This window comes from Pistacia vera, unplaced genomic scaffold, assembly GCF_008641045.1.
Source record: "Pistacia vera cultivar Batoury unplaced genomic scaffold, PisVer_v2 Contig1255, whole genome shotgun sequence".
Lineage (NCBI taxonomy): Eukaryota > Viridiplantae > Streptophyta > Magnoliopsida > Sapindales > Anacardiaceae > Pistacia > Pistacia vera.
In genome coordinates, this window is record NW_022195309.1 from 2,902 (window position 1) to 23,955 (window position 21,054).

The window sequence follows — 21,054 nt, forward strand, 5'->3', positions numbered from 1 at the left end:
TCAGCTTCCCAATCAACCCGCTCGTATGACCGCGGGGTCCAGACTTTGACAGAACCAGGGATATGATACAGTGTACGGATACGCCACACGTCACTATCCTTCAGCACGGGCGGATAATCCCTGGTCAGAATCCCACTGCCCTGCTGGCTCGGCTCTTCCTCAGAGCTACTATCGGATGAAGAGGGACTGCCAGCCCCTCTGGAGTCTTCCCCACTCCTACCATACCGACCCGAGCCACTCAGTCCAGCTCCACTCGACCCTGGAGCAACAACACTAACTGTGGTCGGCATGCCGACCGGGACGCTCCCCTCAAGCATCATCACCATAGTTGGGGCACGCTCATACTCGTCCCCAACATCCACCACATCTTGACTCGAACCTGCTGACGTATCGTCTGACATTGGATCACTCGCCCGTCCCAACCGACCGACTCGTTCCTTATGCAACTCAAACTGAACCACTCAACCTAGCTACCGGTCGCCTTTTAACACCGCACGATGTCCCTCAAAACCGGCCTCTTCAATCTCAGTTGACCCGTCCTACCGAGAGGTGGAATCCTAGATAGCCAGTCGTCCCACCTAACCGACCGACCGAAAGAACAAGCTCGCTACTAGTCGACCTGCCCGACAACAAGAGCCCCTGCCCTGGGTCGATCCCTCCAACCTAACGACCCTAAGCCAAAATCAGTAGAGCACCAACTCGTTCGCCCCAGACGACCGATCCACCTCCAATTTCAACCCTAGTTACTACTCACCGTGATCACCAATCCCTCAAACCTAAAGACTCACCCTCGCCCTGGATGACCGATCGCCTAGTTCACACCACACGCCTCCTCACCACTCGGTCAGACGTACCGACTGACCCAAACAACGCCTAAGTCGACTTCGTCTTCCAGGCCCAATCCAAAAAACCCAGAAAATATTCAAAACTGTCGGATTCTTCCCGGATATCCACCGGAAAATTCAAACCTACACCTATTCTCCAAAATCCTAACACCAAAACACTTGGAAACCCAGTTTAAACCCGCTCAAAAGTTCAAAACACCTTTATCCTACCTCCCAAAACTTTCAAACAAAAAAGAAATCTACCTACAGAACAGCAAAACGGCCTAAAAAGAGAAAATTACCTTGGATGATTGTAGAAAAGACCACCTTCGCTCAAGAAACTGGGACAAAAACGAAGAAAAAATGGAGAGAAATTTTTCGGATGAAAACACAAAACCAACGCGAATGGAAGATGAACAGTCTGCTCCCCAATTTTTGTAAAGAAAGTGTAAACACATGGCGGGCTGTGTTTGGTCAGTTGTCAGGAGTCTCTTCGTTTTCCCGCTCTCGAAACGACGGACCGATCGCTACCATACACGTGGTAGCGATCCGAGTCACCTGGGAAACCATTGTTCCGTACGGAAGCTGCGCCTCGATCGCCCATTCCTTTCGACCGACTTAGTTTGTACCGCCCGGAATGAATCCAACACGCGTCCAATCTTCACGCGCCAACAAATTCACTTGGCCACTCGATCCACCCGACCGACTCTTTAGTTCGGGAGCCCCCCCAAGCGTCCCATGCTCAGTCGGTCCAGAAGGCCTGGTCGACCGATGCATGAGTTGGGAATGGTCCGGGTCGAGCCATCTTCAGAACAAAATTGGGAATCTCGCCCAATCATCCGTCCGTGGAGAAAGAGTGGACAACATGTAACCGAGATGCCTCACCCACTCAGTCGTCCCAGCATCCCGACCGAATGAAGCTTTTTAGTAAACTTCCTGAACCTGTCCGACCCGACATGACGAATGAGTGCCTCTTAACGGTCCCCTTGTTAGTCGCGCGGATGTACCGAACGATCACATCTGGCTCTCTACTCTTCGGCTCGCCGAACCGATCAGGTACCTCACAAGGATAGAATACTTTGGGTCGGGAGTGGATACCGAACAATGTCCAATCAAGGATCACCTGCAACGGTCAGAGCATTCATTTCAATGATCGTTCGTCCATGAGGGAAGACCGAGCTCGCCTTGAGCGTAACCTACTCTCTGACTTAAGTTACTCTCAACTCAGAGAGTGGGGGACAAACTGTTAGGGCCAAAAATCGTCCTTGGCCCAAATAGGGAAACAGGACCATTAGTGAAGAATGGCCAGGCCCAGTCTTGCAGAGGCCCAAACTCGGATTGGTTCTATTTGATACGAGGTAAAGCCTGCCCAAACCACATGGGCGCGAGCCTCTTAATCTCAGTCCACTTCCTGGGTCTATGGGCGAGTCCAGAGCCCATAGCCCTTTCAATATTTTCCCATTCTTGATCAACCTCCTATTCAAGGTCGCCTTCCCCTTTCCTGATGACTTTCCCACTTGGGAGTTAATTCTCCTAATCATAGTTAACTTCCTATTCGGACACTGATAAGACAGCTGATTACGGCCCTGATTCTTCTAGGGTTGGCATCAGAGTCATACTAGGACTCCTGCTCCCACCAGGATTGGGAGACCAGACGACCACTATATAAGCAGAGGCCAGCCCTCTCACAAAGGACATCGACATTACACCTTCACACCCGAGACTCTTTACTTGAGAGTTTCGCTTATTCGCCGTAGTCACAGTCCCTGACTAGACTTCCGGTAATCTCTCATTCCCTAGCCCTCACTATATTAGCCTTTCAGCCTTGCTGACTTGAGCGTCGGAATGCCTACAGCAAACACCACCCTGGTGTTTCCCGTTCGCTTCACGCGTGTGTTTCTCTACATGTGCAGGTACAGCAGATCGCTAGTGGCCTCAACCTCGCGGGATCAGACCCCCCTTTCCGTACAGGTAGATTTTTACGTCTACAACACTTAGCAGAACTTTATATAAATAATTTAATATATAGCTCATTTCTGCCAAGTTCCACTTAAATCATAGTATTTATATAGTTGTGTTACTACTTTTTTTTAATTCATTTCTTGGGCCTTCTTTATCTTTTCGACCAAAGCATAAAGAAAAAAACAAAGTCTAGTTTAACATGTAGCACTTATCAATTAAGCTTCTAATTTTGATCAAGTTATTGGAGATTACGATAAGCTTAGTTTAATCTCCAATATAAGTATTTCTCATTTTTCTTTAAAAAAAAATAATATTTATTATGTTATTTGTAATGTGGAAGTCCAATCTTTGAAAACTCGAATTTTCATACCTGAAGGTATGAGTAAAAAATAAAAAAATAAAAAGTTTTATATTTTTTTCTTATGACCATGGGTGCTCGAGCCCGCTCATACATGCTTCAACTAATTCCTCGAGACCCTATAATTATCAGCCGGATAAGAGCTCAAGTGACTATCTCTATTAGCAATCGAGAAGGAACTCGAATTCATGATCTTTTAGGTAAAACACCTAAAAGTCCTCATCAAACCATTCGGCCACCCAGAGGCAATTAAAAAAAAAAATTATATTTGTAATGTGAGGCAATGGACTGAAATTTTGTCTTTTAATATATTTTGACCGTAAAAAAGGGATGTCTCAAAAAAAAAAATTATGGTTTGCATTTTAAGAAAAAAAAAATCTGAAAATTTTCATTATTATCTATCATACCAACTTATTTATTCATTACTTGTATACACCTAGAAACTAAATAACTTTTTGAAGGCATTTATTTGATAAGTGCACCTGAAAGCCAAGTGTTAGAATGTATATTGTTGAAGGCATCAAATTGAAGGCATTTGTCAAAATATGCGTTAATTTAGGCTATCTCGGCCTATGGTTTTTTTTAATGTAACGCCTCAAACTCTTTCTCTGCAGACTGTCAAAACCATAACCATTTGCATGCCTTAAAACAACAACCAAAACCCACCATCTTTAAATAATTGATTCATTTTCAATTTTCTCAACTGAAAATCCATTCATTCGCTTCCGTTTATAATAATCTTCTACCCACAAAAGAAATAGTTAAGATTTAGAAGTAAAAGAGATCCTATTTTAAGCCATTGATGTCTTCAAGTCGAAGAAGCTTTTTATCAACAATTTGAGCAAATGATTCTTTCTTGTTTACACCTTTAGTGAAGTGAAGATAGAGAGGTAAAATCTTTTACTTGCTTATTTCATCCTTATATTTGGTATTTTCGTGATTCTCTAGGTGTTTTTTTTTTTTTTTTTTTTGGGTTAATTTAGGGTTATATATGTGTGATTTTATCATGAGTCATGGACCAATATAATTTTCTTTTTTTTGAGAATATACCAATTATTTTCCATTCTAACAAATTTAGAAGTTTGTTTAACCTCCACCATTAATAAAATATATAATTAAATTGTTAAGTATTTTTTTTTTTAATCGATCACTTTTGTAGAGAGTTTACTGTTAGCAATAGGCTTTCTTAATTAAGTTAAGAATTTACCCTATCTTGATATACTGAGTAAAACCATCAATGAGTGGTTGAGTGGTCAATTAGAACTCTTAAGTATATTATTTAAGAGGTCTTAAGTTCGATTCACTTTGACCCCTAATAGGGGTGGCCATTAAAGGTTTATTCGGTCATTAACTTCAAAGCTTTAGAAAATTAATTAAGGTGCGCATAAGCCAAAAAAAAAAAAAAAGAGATATGTTGAGTGATTTTTGTAGAGATTAAGAATTTCTCTTATATATATATATAAAACATATTTTGAATATCTTTTTTAAGTTAGCATTTATGATACCTAGGGTTTAAGTGCAATACCACAAAGTAGCATGAGTGTTAAACATTATACTATTACCCCTAATAAAGTATTAATTAATTTTCAGATTATTATTAAAGTTGTGTCCCTTTCAATGAATTTAAAATAATTTTCAAGCGAAGTCTTTCATAGTATGGAATATTTGTATCAAGTTTCAAAATCAATAGGGTTTGTGTGTACTTAATTTAATCAAATATTTGATTAAGAAAAATGAAACTTTCAAAGAATAGTAATGACAGATCATTTTCTTGATGTCATATCTTGATACTATAATCCATTTTGTAATTTGATGAATTAATGACACACTAATCCAAATTCTCACAAAAATCAAATCCACATTTCCTCAATAAACGGCTTTACAGCCTTTCTATTCTGTTTCATTAGTTTGGCAAATGGCCATGCATGGCTACAAGACAAAACAAAACGAAAAAAAAAAGACTCAAAACAATCAATCTAAACATGGTTTAACGTATCCATCATTCTAATTATGGTTTAGTACATAATTAATAGAAATAATCTCGATTAATAAACTATGTATCATAATTTTCTCGAGTTAATTGCATTTATCCCCCTCGGATTTAAGTCTAGTCCAAGGTTGGCAGTCAAAAGTACTAGGATTTAACCCCCTGATTTTAATAACGGTCAAGAAGGAATAGACAGTCAAATGGCAGAATCTGGACTTTTAAAATTGAGACAATACAATCCCTCCAATTAACCAATTATGCGACGTTTGTTAAATTTATGAGGTTAAATTTTATTATTTAAAATATAGGACCTAAATGTTATTGACCAAAACTTCAAGGTAGATGAAGTCTCTCTCATTTTTCTCCCAGTTTGATTAAACTGCTCAGTTTGTATATATATATATATATATATATATATCTCATTACTTGGTACTTCACTTGCAGGTTTACTTAAAGCTATCACAATGAATTCTTCTATTCTTGCTGCAATTCTTCTCCCTTCTTTATTAAGTTTTGCCGTCGAAAGTCGAAAACTCGACCACGAAGATGATAAATCCAGCATCATGGCACCCGATGGGCGGTTCTAATTGCCGGTTCGAGTGTTTATGAAACTATAGGCATCAGGTTAATATTTTTTTTTTTCTAATAATCATATAAATTAGAATAACTAAAAATAATTCATCTGATTAACCTAAATTTAATTTTGCAGGCTGATGTGTGTCACGCATATCAAGTCTGAAGAGTGGAGGATTAAGGAAAAATATAATAGTTTTTATGTATGATGATATTGCTTTTGCTAAAGAGAATCCAAGGCCTGGAATTATCATTAATAAACCTATGGCACCTGATGTTTACTATGGAGTCCCAAGGTTTGTTTAATTATAATTATTTTCTTAATTCTGTTTTAATTAATTAATTATCATATATGTACAGGATTACACTGGTGAAAATGTTACTGCCAACAATTTTCTGGCTGTTATTCTTGGCAACAAACTGCTCTCACTGGGGGAAGTGGCAAAGTTGTAAATAGTGGCCCAAATGACCATTTTTTTATATTACACTGACCATGGTTCCCCTGGCATTATTGGTAAGCTTCCAATTAAACTTAAACGTCTATATTTAAAACAATGCGAACGTCCACATCGGAGAATGTCTATTTTTTAACGTCTGCATATGTTTAGGAATGCCTTCTGGTTATCTTTACGCAAAAGACTTGATCGATGTATTGCAGAAGAAACACGAGGCTAAAGCATATAAAAAAATGGTAATGCAATTAATTGATTGGTCATAAGTAAGTAATTACCTGATAATTAAAGTTTAATTTGTGTTTTTAATTTTGATAAATTTAATAGTAATTTACGTTGAAGCATGTGAATCTGGGAGTGTGTTCGAAGGACTTCTTCCAAAAACTTGGAATATTTATGCAATGACAGCAGCAAATTCATCAGAGAGCAGCTGGGCTATTATTGTCCTGAACATTATCCCTACCTCCCTCCTGAATATGATTTGTTTGGGTGATTTGTTCAGTATTTCTTGTTGGAAGACAGGTTAATTTTCTTCATTTTTTTACGATTATATTTTCTGAAATCGGTTATTCATTCACATTTCTAAAAGTTCGTTTAATTTAACGGTTTTCAAAACCCTTCATTAGAAAAAAGAAAAAGAAAAGCCAACTAATTAAAGTTTTCTAGTACGATTCGAAAAATCTTGGATATTTAAAAACTGAAATAAGATTCAAAATATTTAGTTGTATCTTAATATTTTGATTATTTGAAAATATGTTTGATATAATATTCAAAAACAATATTTAAATTAAAAAGTATAGAAAACTATAAAAACGTTTATATTTATTTATTTATTTTACACTAGATTTTAGATTGTATTTGAGCATTGTTTTCTAAAGCATTTTGACTCATTTTCACCAAAGCATTTTCATAAGATTTGTTGTATCAATTATTTTCAAAAACAATAAAATTAATTTAATTTTTATCAAACGGGGATTATAAATAATTACGATTTTCTAATTATTGAATGTTGACGCTAATTTGTTCCTTTATTTAGTGTTATTAATTTTACATTAATTTGCATGCAGTGACAACATGATTTGCAGAAGGAAACCCTGGAGAAACAATATCGAGTGGTTATATAGACTTGAAGTTTACTATTTAATTTCTCAACTATTAACTACTTAATTAACATTTTTTAAAATTGAATTTATAAAATTATTATAATTACAGTGAAAAGGAGAACAGGATTTGATTATTTAGACTTCAGTTCTCAGTAAGAGATATGGGTATATTAAGGGGATTCAGAAAGATTCAGTCTCAACTTATTGGAACAAATCCAATTAATGACAACTTCACTTTCACTACTCAAACCTCTTCTCTTCTCCTTTACCTTCGAAAAGCAAAGGTCTTGACCAACGAGATGCTGATCTCTATTATCTTTTGCACAAGGTTAATTAATTATTATGCTTTAATTAATTAATAGGTGAATCAACCTACTTATAAAGTGGTTATTAATTCTTAATTTATGCAGTTCAATAAGGCACCTGAGGCTCTAAAGAGAAGGTCGAAGCTCAAAAGCAACTAAACGAGGAAATTTCTCAAAGGCAGCGAGAGGATCTCAATATTCAACGTATTACAACAATGTTGTTCGCCCTAAAAATGGACCTAATATGGTGCAATTTGTCCGACCTGCTGGCCAACCTCTTGTCGACGATTGGGATTGCTTAAAAATGCTCGTACGTCCACTCTTCCTTGTCATAACACATACATACGTACATATATATACAGTTATACTATCGAGCTCAAATATAATTTGTGTGTTTTTATTAATTAGGTGGGACTTATGAGGAGCATTGTGGAACTTTATCAACTATGGAAAGAATATGCAAGAGCAATGGCTAACATGTGCAATGCTGGGGTCAATAACGAAAAGATGATTATGGCATTAACCCAAGTTTGCAAAACAAATTGATGAATTCATTTACATCAATACAATTCGATAATAAATAAAATGATTTCTGATTCAATCTCTTTATCTCCTTTTTTTTTTTTTCCTTCTTTAATTCTAGTATACTCTACTAGAACTACTGATATTAAGAATGAGTACATTTTCAACAATTAAGTGTTGAATTTTACGATCTAAAGTTTTAATTGATCTAAATTTAAGACAAAATTAATTATCCGGAAAAAGGAAAATGTTTTTATACATCATTCACTATACAACCATTAATAAAAAATAAGTATTCACACTATTAAATTTATATCTAACCACCTCTGGGTGGCCGGAGGTACAAAGACTCTTTGGCATATTATTCAAGATGTCATAAGTTTAATTCCCCTTTATTGCTAATATGGGTGGCTACTAATGATATATCTATTGTTAACTTTAAGGTTTAAGGATTAGTTGAGGTGTATCCAAATTAGACCAAACACCCCGATTACCATTACGTACATACGATATGCACAAAAGATTTATGGTGAAAAATTTATTGGTATTTATGAATATAAGCCATTGTTAATTAAATGTAAAACAAACTAGAAAAGATTCTTGATCACTCTTCTAAAAGCAGTAATATTAATGTGGATGGCATTATTATATGATGAGTCCAATCAATCTAGGTACTCATCTCGAAGGAGACATAATTACCTTCAATAAATAACAAAAAATTAATATGAATACTTATTTTTTAAATTTCATTTAAATTCAGTTTTGCCTTCTATAACCTTTCTTATTTTTAATTATCATTTGTTTAGGGAAAGGTTATAAAATAATGTCAAAAATAATTTAAAATGATAATTATAAAATAAATTAGTGGAATGATTGAAAAGCTTGTATTGAATTAATGTTTAATTATCATATAAAAAAACCTATTAATGAGTTGTTGAGTGATCATAATTAAACATTAATTGCCGACTTCCAACTCCTTAAAGGTTGAAAGAATTTGGCTCAAGGATATGTTAGAGAAGGTTGGTGCCATTCTAACCAGCTTTTTTTTTTTTTATAATTTAAAAATGAAAAAAAAAATTCTTGATACATTTTTCTACAAATATTTTTTGAAAATATTCAAATAATTTTACAGCAATTTAGGAAAAAGAAAATTGAAATGTTTTAAAACTTTACATGCTTGGAGAAAAATTACTTATTTTCTTTGTTTTATTCATTATAAGATGTGTAGTACAAAGTTCTTTTTTTTTTTTTGTTTTGGCGGTTATAAATTATCTAAGAAAAAATTAAGTTCTATCATCATTCAATATTCTGTATGGTTTTTAATAATTTCTAAGGGTTTTTGATGAATTGTTAAAACAATGCAGATATGAGACTGTTTATGTCATTAGTCATTGTTGATGTGTGATTTTAACATCAATGACTATGCACGTGCAAATTGCTATGAAGTTGTACGTTAGATGATTATGAAAGTGTTTATGGTGTAGTATTGATATTATTTTGTTAATACATAAATAATAAGTTGACAAGAGAGATTTTTAGAGTAGTTCGGATGCTATGAGCAAATTCTACGTCCACTTTGATTGTATTTATGGTTTCCTCTATGATCATTACTGAAGAATACAAAGATAGCAATCTCTCAAGGTTATAAGATTTTAAGTGTTCTAAGATAATGACATGACAGTCTCTTTCTAGTAGTGTGTCTTTGCTATTTTTTTTGTAAAATAAGTCTGTAAATATCCCCGTTTTGAGGAGTAGAGCTACCTATTTATACTCTTTTCAGTTTAATGTAATGAGTGTTTTTGCAAGTTGTCTCGATTTGGTGAAGGTTCCTTCATTTTGATTTGTTGAGAGCTTTCATCCATATCCTTAAATTTAATGAAATTGCGGTAGTTGTATGCGCAAAATATCCTTCTGAGTCGGTTTAAGGATCAAACAGCTATTATGTTTTGTCTTCAAGTGCTTGGTGAATCCTGGTTCGTGAAGATGCATGCTAAAATATGACTGGTGGAGAAGTCTAATTAGTCTTGATTGATGGAGATGACATCATCATATTATTTAGGCATAACAGTTATAAACGAGATATTGGTTATCAAACATGGGCTTGCTATCAGTTTAATGGAATTTGCCATAATATCTTGATGATGAATGTTGTGTGTGATTTTTTCATCAAGCTCAAAGAATTGCAAGGTTATAGCTCGATCCAGGATCAATTCAACTCAACCAATTGTCCGACCTAGCATAAGCTTGTTGAGATGTAGCTTGACTAGATAGTTGTTCAACCAACTTAAAGATAACTTCAAATCTTGGATATCTAGGAAAGGATCAGATATGGCGCAGTCTCAGTGCTTAATCGCGAGAATATCAGAGTTGCATTTCAATCTTAATTGTAATCCATTTATTTTCACTATTTCCTTTGTACGAAATCTGTATATAAACCCCCTCCAACGATGGGAAAGGGGTTAGCAAATTGTTCTAGGATTATTATTGTAAGCTCTCATAGCAAATACAAAACAGTGGACGTAGGCTCAAGAGTTTAACTCACCAAACCACTTTAAAAATCCTTTATGCCATTTACTTTACTGTTTTCAATTCATTACATTGCTGGTTACCCGTAATCATGCACACATCAGTTCTAATTCCGTCAAGGTCAATCAGATCACTCTAGTTGGTGCAAATCTTGTATCAACATTTTGGCGCTAAAATGAGGGCTTTCGCTAAAATCTTAGAATTTCCGGCAAACAATGCCAGTGACCCAATCACTCAAGGCCCATAATGGTTCGTACAAGATCGAAAACAACCACCAAAAACTACGACAACATGGAAACCACCCACTAGGAGGTTCATCAAGACGTCGCCAAGCGTCAACCACTAGTGCCGCCAAGGCAGTAGGCCACAAACCAACAGGGGGCAGGGATGTCGAATCTCGAAAATTGTCAACTGGTGGAGATTATCAAAACAATGGTTACACAAACGATGCAACAAAATGTAGCTAAATTAAGAAACTATCAGTCGGCCCCCCTAGATCTGGACTGGACGTGCTTCACCGATGTTACCCCAACGGGTCAGAATTCAGCCAGTGACCAATCTGGCTCATCAGCATCGAGGAACGGTCGATAATCTCGGCACCATTGGGTATATTCTACTCATAAACGAGAATCCCACGGACAAACTAACCCCGAGAAGCGACCAAGCAAAGAGCCCACAAGGGAAGATGAAGGCAATGGTCACCAGAGAGATACTCGACATACTCAACGAAATCCCTAATGTCAGCGTGCCAGTTTAACCCACGCCAAAGGTAGGCTCAGACCTCGCAAGCTCGCGAGATGAGTCATGCAATCCAATCTGGCAATGACCGATGTTCTGGTTACAACCAACGTCGCGAGGAACGCTTTGATGAGCATGATAGCTTCTACTAGCCCAGCCATCATGACTTGACCTCGCTCATCAATGCGCACAATGGAGGGGGCTCACAAGCAACAGATTTGCGAAATCACCTACTCGAGGTAAGGTTGAATAGAGCCAGCTAGGGCAATCCCCATGACAAAGACTTAGATTGGGTGAAAAGAATGCTTGACGATCTAAGATTCTGGCAGAACAACGCAGGGAAAGAAATAGTGAGCTCTCCATTTATAGATGAAGTTCATCAGGCCTCACTTCCCTAAGGATTCAGGGCGCTAGAGAGTAAGTTCGACGGGAAAGGGGATCCTAGACACCACTTGGATTCTTTCAACGACCTGATGGAACTATATCAGGTTTGTGACTTGGAAAAATGTTGTTGCTTTGCAATCACTTTGGTAGGGGATGCCAAGAGGTGGTACAAGAGGCTCAAGGCAAACTCGATCAACTCTTGGCAATAGTTCTCCTCGCTCTACCTACAACAATTCCAAGCTAGGAGACAACTCGTAATGCCGCTCAGCTACTTGAGCAATATTCGTTAGGAGAGAGATGAAACACTAACCTTGTATCTAACGAGGTTCCAGAATGAGCAGGCAAAGGTCGTGGTGCACTAGAAGAATCAATATGGACTTTGCTGATTGCAGGCATCAAGCGGCAAACGAAGCTGTGGAAAGAGCTCCAAAGTGAAGACCATGTGAGCTTGGCAAAGTTCTATCAAATGGCTGCTAAACACCAGCGAGTGGAAAGCTTGCTAGCAGCCCTAGCCATAAGCTCGCCAAAGAGCCCCAGACAGGTCACAAGATCGCCTAGCAGATAAATAGAGGAGCCAAGACTGCAATGACAAGGACAAAAACAAGTTCCAGAAAAGACAGAAAACATAAAATCATAAGGAATGGCAACCTTTTTTGCAATATGCAGAGTATAACCCCTCACTCAAGACATAGCTCGTATATATGAAGTCTCCCATGAGGCTAAGAGATTACTTACTCTAGAAAGGATGAGGGGGCTTCGGGCAGAAGAGATCGATAGAAATATTATCTATATCACCGGGACATCAGGCACAACACCAATAAGTGTCGATCTCTAAAGGATGCCATTGAAGATCTGATCCGAAGAGGCCACCTCTAAGAATTCGTCAAGGAGGCACCAGCTCGCGAAAATACAAGCGAGCAAAATAATCAGATCCAGTAAACCCCGACCAACAACGAAGTCCTGATAGGCATGATCTATGTGGGGCCCAACATTGCAATGAGCTCAAGGCGCTCTCGCAAGCAATATGCACTAGAGGCCAGGACAGCCTCAGTCCCTTAAGTAATGAGCTGTGAACAGAAGCCGCCAAAGCAGCCCGGGCAAGAGAGCAAGGTGAGAGGATTCACCGTGGACGAGTGTGAAGAATCTCCTCGCCACAATCATGATGCGATCGTGATCATAGCAAGAATTGGCAACGCCCGAGTACTCAGGGTGTTGGTTGATAATGGCAGTGCAACGAACATTATTTTCTTAGGAACCTTCCGAGAAATGAGGTTCACAAAGCGAGACCTAAAGGCATGTTCATTGTCGCGCTATGGATTCATCGGGGATAGCCTAGTCCCCAAGGGAACAATCGACTTACTCATGACTCTTGGGGAAGAGCCTAAGATCAGGACAATGATGGCGAAATTCTTGGTCGTCGATTGTCCAACCACATACAATGTCATCATTGGGAGACCAATTCTAGATGATCTAAGCATAGTTACCTCGGCACACTACCAAGCAATGAGATTCTCAACTCCAAATGGGGTCGCCACAATCAGGAGTTGCAGGAAAGATTCTCGAGAATGCTATCATCAGGATATTAATGTTACACAAAAATGGTCACTCCCGAGAACCATGATCAACGCCAAGTCCGAGCCAAAGCCCGAACCTCTAGAAGACACCATAGACCCTTGCATCCATAAAGAAGAGCCTGTAATAGGGCTAACAAAAAAGTTACAAGAGACACATGTCAGCAAGAAAGACGTTGAAAATTGGCAGCAATCTGAGCGACGATCTAGCAAACAATCTCATGGGTTTCCTGAAGAAAAACTTCGACGTGTTCACTTGGGTTCATGTAGACATGGTGGGGATCAGCCCCGAGGTAATGTGCCACAAACTTAATGTGGATCCAACAGCTCGACCAATCCGACAGAAAAGAAGGTCTATGGATGCAAAGGAATCTAGAGCGCTCAAAGATAAAGTTGACAAACTTTTGAACATCAACTTCATCAGGGATGTGAAATACCCAAACTGGCTCGCCAACCCAGTCTTAGTCAAAAAGTTGAATGACAAGTGGCAGACTTGCGTCAACTTCACAGATCTGAATAAAGCTTGTCCCAAAGATAGCTTTTCCTTGCCCCAGATCGACCAATTAGTAGATGCGACGGCTGCGAACGCACTACTAAGCGTCATGGATGCATACTCGGGATATAACCAAATATTGATTTATCAGCCCGATAAAGAACACACCTCTTTTACTACTGACTAGGGATTATAAGGTAATGCCATTTGGCTTGAAGAACGCTAGAGCAACCTATCAGCGTTTGGTGAACAAAATGTTCGTCGAGCAAATTGGCATGACAATAGAGGTGTACATCGACAACATGCTTGTCAAATCGAAGGTCGCCAAAAGTCATATTGAGCACTTGGGGGAAATGTTCAACATCCTCATAAAATACAGAATGAGACTCAATCCCTTGAAGTGTGCTTTCAGAGTAAGCTCTGGAAAGTTTTTGGGTTTCCTTGTTAATCGGCGTGGTGTTAAAGCCAACCTAGACAAGATTCAAGCTCTCCTGAATATGAAAAGCCCAACCATCATAAAGCAGGTACAAAGCTTGACAGGGCGTGTGGCCGCACTTAGTAGATTTGTTACCCGAGCCACAAACAGGTGCCTACCTTTCTTTGAAACCTTGAAGGGAACAAGGGTTTCAAATGGACAGAGGAGTGCAAGAAAACATTTCAGGAATTGAAGAATCATTTGGGGTAGCCTCATTTTCTATTAAAACACATCCAAGGCGAGTCTTTGCCTCTGTATTTATCGATATCTAAGTCTACGATCAACGCAGCTTTGGTATGCGAAGAGGGAGGAATGTAATAGCTGGTGTACTGTTTGAGCAAGAGGTTGCTCGATACCAAGAAAAGATACCCCGAGATGGAGAAGCTCACCTATTCACTGATCATCGCCGCTCGAAGGCTATGGCCCTATTTCCAAAGGCACTCCATACATGTACTGATGAACTTTCCATTAAGAAAAATAATGCAGAAGCCTAAGGCATCAGGTAGATTGATTCAGTGGACGATGGAGATGAGTCAGTACGATATCAAGTACGTCCCGAGAACAACAATAAAGGGTCAAGCTTTGGCAGACTTTATCTCAAAATTTTCCTATCAGCCTGAGCGAGAAGTAAGCCTACTAGGGGCAAGCACCTCGGAAGCAAGCAAACCAAAGAAACCAAGGCTTGACAATCTTTGGCAATGGACTCTATATGTAGACAAATCCTCGAATGAGAACAAGGCAGAAGCTGGGCTCTTACTCGAAAGTCCTAAAGGGAACCTGATCTAAGCTGTAGTCAGATTTGGGTTCACTGCCTCGAACAACAAGGCAGAGTATGAAGCAATGCTCAGGGATTTGCCTCTCCAAAGAAATGGGGGCAGAGTCCATAAAAATCTACAGCGACTCTTAGTGGTCCACTAGATCTTCGGGGAATATCAAGCAAAAGAGGACAGAATGGTGTCCTATCTCTAGCAGGTACAGTCTGAGCTCGAGCAGTTCAAGACTTTCACTATTATACAGATCCTTAGGGAAAAGAACTCAGTGGCCAATGCTCTAGCTCGCCTTACCTCAACAATGAGTAAAGAAGCAACTGACTCCATTCTAGTCAAGTTTCTGCCAAGTCCCAACATCTTCGTTCCACAGGAATCAATCTTAGTAACAAGGCAGAGATACAGGTGGATGGATGCAATAATTGCCTACCTAAGAGATGGAATAGTGCCTAAAGGAATAAGTGAAGCCAAGACACTATGAGCAAAGTTAGCTTGATAAACGCTCATCAACGACAAACTATATAAGCGTGGGTACAACTCGCCGCTCTTACAATACATTGATTACGAGGATACGAACTATATCTTGAGGGAAATCCATGAAGGCACTTGTGAGAACCATACAAGAGGCAGATCTCTAGCATACAAGGTATTTCGCTAGGGTTATTACTAGCCAATAGTTTTTGATGACTCGGTAGACTATGTGCACAGATGCGACAATTGCCGAAGATTTACAGATGTTCCATGAGCTCCATCCCAAGAGTTAACTACTCTAAAGAGCCCCTAGCCATTTGCGATCTTGGGAATCAATCTGATATGCCCTTTGTCTCAAAGAAATGGAGGCGTTAAGTTTGCAATGGTCGTAGTGAACTACTTTACCAAATGGGCAGAAGCCAAACCTTTGGCTACCATCACATCAAACAAGTTGAAGGATTTCATATACAAAAACATCATTTGTAAGTTCGAAATTCCCCATACTATAATAACTGATAATAGGAAACAGTTCAATTGTGAGGACTTCAAATCTTTCTATGAAAGGCTCGGTATTAAGAAAAGTTTCACAGTTGTTTATCGGCCTCAAGCCAACGGCCAAGTAGAGGCTTTGAACAAAGTGATCAAGCACACCATCAAAAAGAAGCTTGATGCCCTTAAGGAAATATGGGTTGAGGAATTACCCGAGACCTTATGGTCTTACAAAACGACACCTAAAATCTCTATAGGAGAAACCTCATTCTCACTGTCATACAAGTGTCAAGCAATGGCTCCAGTTGAAGTAGGGATTAGCTCATTCCAGAGAGAGGTCTTTAATGAAGAAACAAATGAAGATCTTCTCTGCCTAAGGCTTGATTTTGATCGAAGAACATCGAGCCAAGTCTCAGCTAAGACTTGCCTCCTATCAGTAGCGAGCCAAACAATACTTCAACTCCAAGGTCAAGAACAAGGACTTCGGAGTAGGCGACCTCATTCTCAGAAAGGTCATCTAGGGTACGACAACCTCGTTCTCAGAAAGGTCGTCCAAGGTACACAGAACTTGAACTTGGGGGCATTTGGGTCCAAATGGGAAGGTTCTTTCAAGATCTTTGAAAAGCTCACACCAAGGACTTTCCACTTGGAACACCTCAACAGTGAAGCTGTACTGTGAGCATGGAGCGCCGAACATTTGTGAATGTATTACCAATAAGCAGCTCGGGTTCCAACTATGTTTCATTTTTTCATTCATATCCAATGTAAGGTCGTTTATGGCTAAAAAATTTCTTTCAATGAAAAAGAAGTATTATTCATAAACTTTATTTTTCTCGTCACTTCTTATTTATTGTTATTTTGTTTGTCATTTATTATCTATTATTTCAAAATCACGACCTACACGATCACATCCAAAACTCAGAGTCAAGAGTTCAAAAAAAAGGCAGCTTAGCTCTATAAGCCACACCAAAATTCAACTTATTAAGGGAGAAGTTACCTAAATCGATGAAGTTAAACTTGGAAAAACTCAAGTAAAACACATCGAAGGAAAATCAGTTATAAACCGGTGACCAAAACTCGACATAGACAACTAGTCTAAACTCAGAGTCGTCACACATAAGATTTTCTCATATGTTTGAAAAGTTCCTTAAGACGCGAACTACGCATAACTTGGAGCAAATTCAAATTTGTTATGCTAAGTCCAATTAGGATGATCGAAACGACTCTACGGAAATAAAAAATTGCTCGATAGAAATGGGCAAAATAATTTTTTCATTAGTTGTGTAACTTTAGTTACAAACCAAACTAAAAACAAAAAAACAAAAAAAAGATAAAAAAAATCTCTAAGCGATAGGAGCAAGGGCATCATTGCCAATAGAACTAAAGAGTTCATCACCAATGGAGGTAGAAGGTTTGTCGACCGCGGGAGTCTTGGTAGCCTCTTCAGGGGCAGGAGCCAGAAAATCCTTTGGAGTCTCGACTGAGGGAAGGTCAGTAATAATAGGCAGAAGTGTGGCTAGAGGAGTTAGATCTTTGACCTCCTACTTAACACCAGCATCCTCCTCTCCCTCCTCGATTTCCTACTCACCTTCACCATCGAGCTTAGAGTCGTCCAAGTAAACATATTCCATGCCTTAGGCCTCGGTCTTCATCTGGTCGACCACCTTCTAATAAGCCCTCGAAAGGAAGAAAAAGTCAAGAGAATGATGAGTTTCCCACAATTTTTGCACCAGGAAGACCAACGTTTCCCAAGCATGGCTCGTGATGGCCAAGTTCAGCTTCCTATTATCGAGCCTGAGCTGTTCAGCCTCAGTCTCGGCCTTTTGGCGACCTTTCACCTCCTTGACGAGCTCAAGCGAGACCTCCTTATACTTAGCCTTTTAGCCCAAGGCAGCCTTCTGAGCCGAGGTAAGCTCAGAATTCAGTTTATTGTGGCACCCCATTATTGTGCCAAACTTTTCTCAGCCTCGACCGCTCTTATTTTAGCCTTTTCTCGAGCAGTCTCACTAGCCTCGATTTTATCAAGGAACTTCCTTTCCTTGACCCCAAAGGCCTTGGCCTCTTCCTTAAGCCGCTCAAGCTTGGCCTACTTCAAGTTTTTCTCATTCTCTACCACCTTGGCCCTAGCCAAGGCATCCTCCTTCAGTACCTCAACTTCCTGCCACCCCTAATAACACCTTCCAATGTAGGGTAACTCTCGTCGAAGAGAAGCTTGGTCACCACGCAAACCTAAAAAGAAATGAAAATCAGTGAAGAAGAAAGAGAAGCATCTAAAATTTTAAAAAAAAAAAAAAAAAAGGTGAACTATTAATACTTTGGTCATGTAGCTACACGCCCAAGCCAATAGTTGGGGAGGAGATGAATCTCTAATACCCACAAAAGTTCACAGGGTGACGGTGTCCTTGATCACCGAGGTCATATGCTTGGGGAGCTCATTGATCATAGCCACAAGCATAGCCTAAACTTCCTTGTCCGCCTTTTGGCCTCCTTGTTAAGGCAAGCTTGATTTACTTCCCATGGGAATGAAAGCCTCACCCATGGGAACAGACTTCTTATTGGCCTTGTCCTTGGCCCAGATTTCTTAAGGTCACTAGCTTGCCCACAACCTCCTTGTCCGAGCCACCTTGCTGCTTGGTGAACTTTCTGCTTTCTTGAGCCCCCTTGCGGCTCGGTCAATTTCTTCTTGCCAGAGCCTTCTTGCTGCTCGGTCAATTTCTTCTTGCCAAAGCCTTCTTGCTGCTCCAGCACTTTCTTCTTGCCCGAGCCGTCATGCTGCTTGGGTGCTTTATGTTTCCCCAAGCCTCTAGTTGGTTTGAGGGTTTTCTTCGTCAACGCTTTATGGAGCTCAGGGGCACCCTTTTCCCCGATTGCCTTGGAAGTAGTCATGGGCTTCTTTGCACTTGGACCTTCCCCAAGCTCGCCACTGCTGCGCTTGAGGATCGGGCTCGAGGCACCCTACCCAAGCTCCTGACAGTATCAAAAGGTTATTTCTTCCCCAAAGCAACCAGCAGTTTCTTGGTAACCCCAGATGTCATCGCTTTCTTCTTCAGGCCTTTGGGTTTTTCGATCCACTTATCTATGAAAAGCGAAAAAGAAAAAGCAAGCAAGCAAGCATTTATCTTTCTCAAAAATGGTGTTTTGACTTCGTCGGCGCAAAATTCGTATGCTCTCAACCGAGGAAGTGAGATAAGCTCGTTAATGTTGCGTTTTCTATCAGAAAGATTGCTGAAATGTTGAAGCCACTCTAAGCTCACTTCTAAAAGAAAGTTTTGCTCAATATTTACTGCAAAGCAAAGAAATTTTGTTAGTCCGACGGTCGAGCTTAGAAACACTCTTTGCGCACACAAGGGTCGAAGTCTTACTAGCTTCCTAAGCAAAAACATTAGTCTCCTCGGCCCTATAAAAGAAAAATTGAGAGTCCCAATGTGAAATCTTCTTTGGGACGTTGACCAAACTGTTAAAATGTACTTTCCTCTTGACTCTTTTTTAACCTATATAATTGGACAAGCTTCTCTACGGATGGCTCACCTAACTCAGCTATTTGGTATGCTATGTACATGCCTATGATAATTATATATGAGTTCGCTAACAACTGAAGAGTGACGATGCTGAATCGTCTCAAAACACTATCGATGAAGTGATGAGGCGGAATGAACATCCCACACCTCAAAAGTACAGAGACCGCCACACAACCTGTAATACTCCGTATTTTCTTTGTGGGTTTTACTTAATTTTATTTATGTGAATCTAGGGGTAATATGTAAGAATTGAAACTTTTTAGAGATGTTTTAGTAAGAAATAAGGCATGGTGGGTTATTAGGTAGTTTTGCAAGAGTACTTGTGCGAAATTGAAAGTGTGAAAATCTTTTAACAACTTTATGAAATTGATTAAGATGAGGGGTCCTTTTAATATTGTGTCATGCAAGGGTACATGCATAATTCTCCAGGGGTGAGATCATGATAAAACTTAACTTTATTTAAAGGATTTTGGGGTGCAAGATGTAAGAATCAAAGACTAAGGGATGCATGCATAATTGGCCAATGCAAGATGGATTAAAGGCAATTTCTTTAGGAGAATTAGCCCACGGTTTTGGCACATTGTTTTGCCATGGTTGTGAAATTTTATTAATTTTGAGATGAGGAATGGTGGAGTGGAAAAAGAGAGATAGCCGACAATAAAAAAAAAATAAAAAAAAAAGGAGAAAAGCCAAAGAGAAGGGGGAAAGAAGAGTGAAAGAGAGAGAGAGTGAGTGTCGGCTAAGTGAGGAAGGAGGAGATCTCACAAGTTTTTCTTCAATGGGTAACATGCATGTGATTTTAGAGTGCATATCATTCCACCATTCATACAGTTTGTGCATTTCTTTTTCTCTAAATTCTTGGGTGCTTCGGGTTGTTAGGTGGAGGAGAAAGGCAAGATCTTTGAGGCAGCTATGCTTTTCGGGTGGAGCAAATTTTTTTTGAGTGAGTGGAATAGTATTGCATAAAAGAATTCATGCATCTAAAATTTCATCTCCGTTTGGATTCTATTTTGTTCATATGGGTGCTGACCTTGCTGAATGTTTCTTTTAATTAATGAAATGGTTTAATTATGTGCTAGAGTGGAAGTGGAAGAGAAAGATTATATTAAGAAGGTGTTAAGATTGGGCCAGTGAATTTCATTAATAGGAATGGTTATAAAATTGTGTTTATGTAATTTTTTTAATCTTTCCTTTGGATTATACGGAAATGCATGCTATGGTTGGTTGATTTGATTGGCTATTGGGCTCATTTATTTGTTTACAATTGGGAGTATTTTATTTGTTTTGAAAACAAATGGTGTAGAATGAATTGGAAGGTTGTGGGTTAGTTATAAAATTGACTTTGATTAGAAACATGAATATGGGTGGATACTAAATGAATTTTTGAATTTATATTTGAATGTTCTGTTAAACTTTGTGATGAGTGGATGGCTAGAAAATTTGGGAAATAATGGGCATGAAACTGTTGGCCTATATTGTATAGAATGTGGACGTTTACTTTGCCTAAAAGGTTAGAGATTGGCTGGATTTTTTTGG

The 21,054-nt window shown here is 39.0% G+C and overlaps 1 pseudogene; it reads left to right on the forward strand.

The window, feature by feature from the left end:
* The first annotated feature begins 3,214 nt into the window (after positions 1-3,214).
* Positions 3,215-8,110, forward strand: LOC116119936 (annotated as a pseudogene).
* Positions 8,111-21,054: the final 12,944 nt, after the last annotated feature.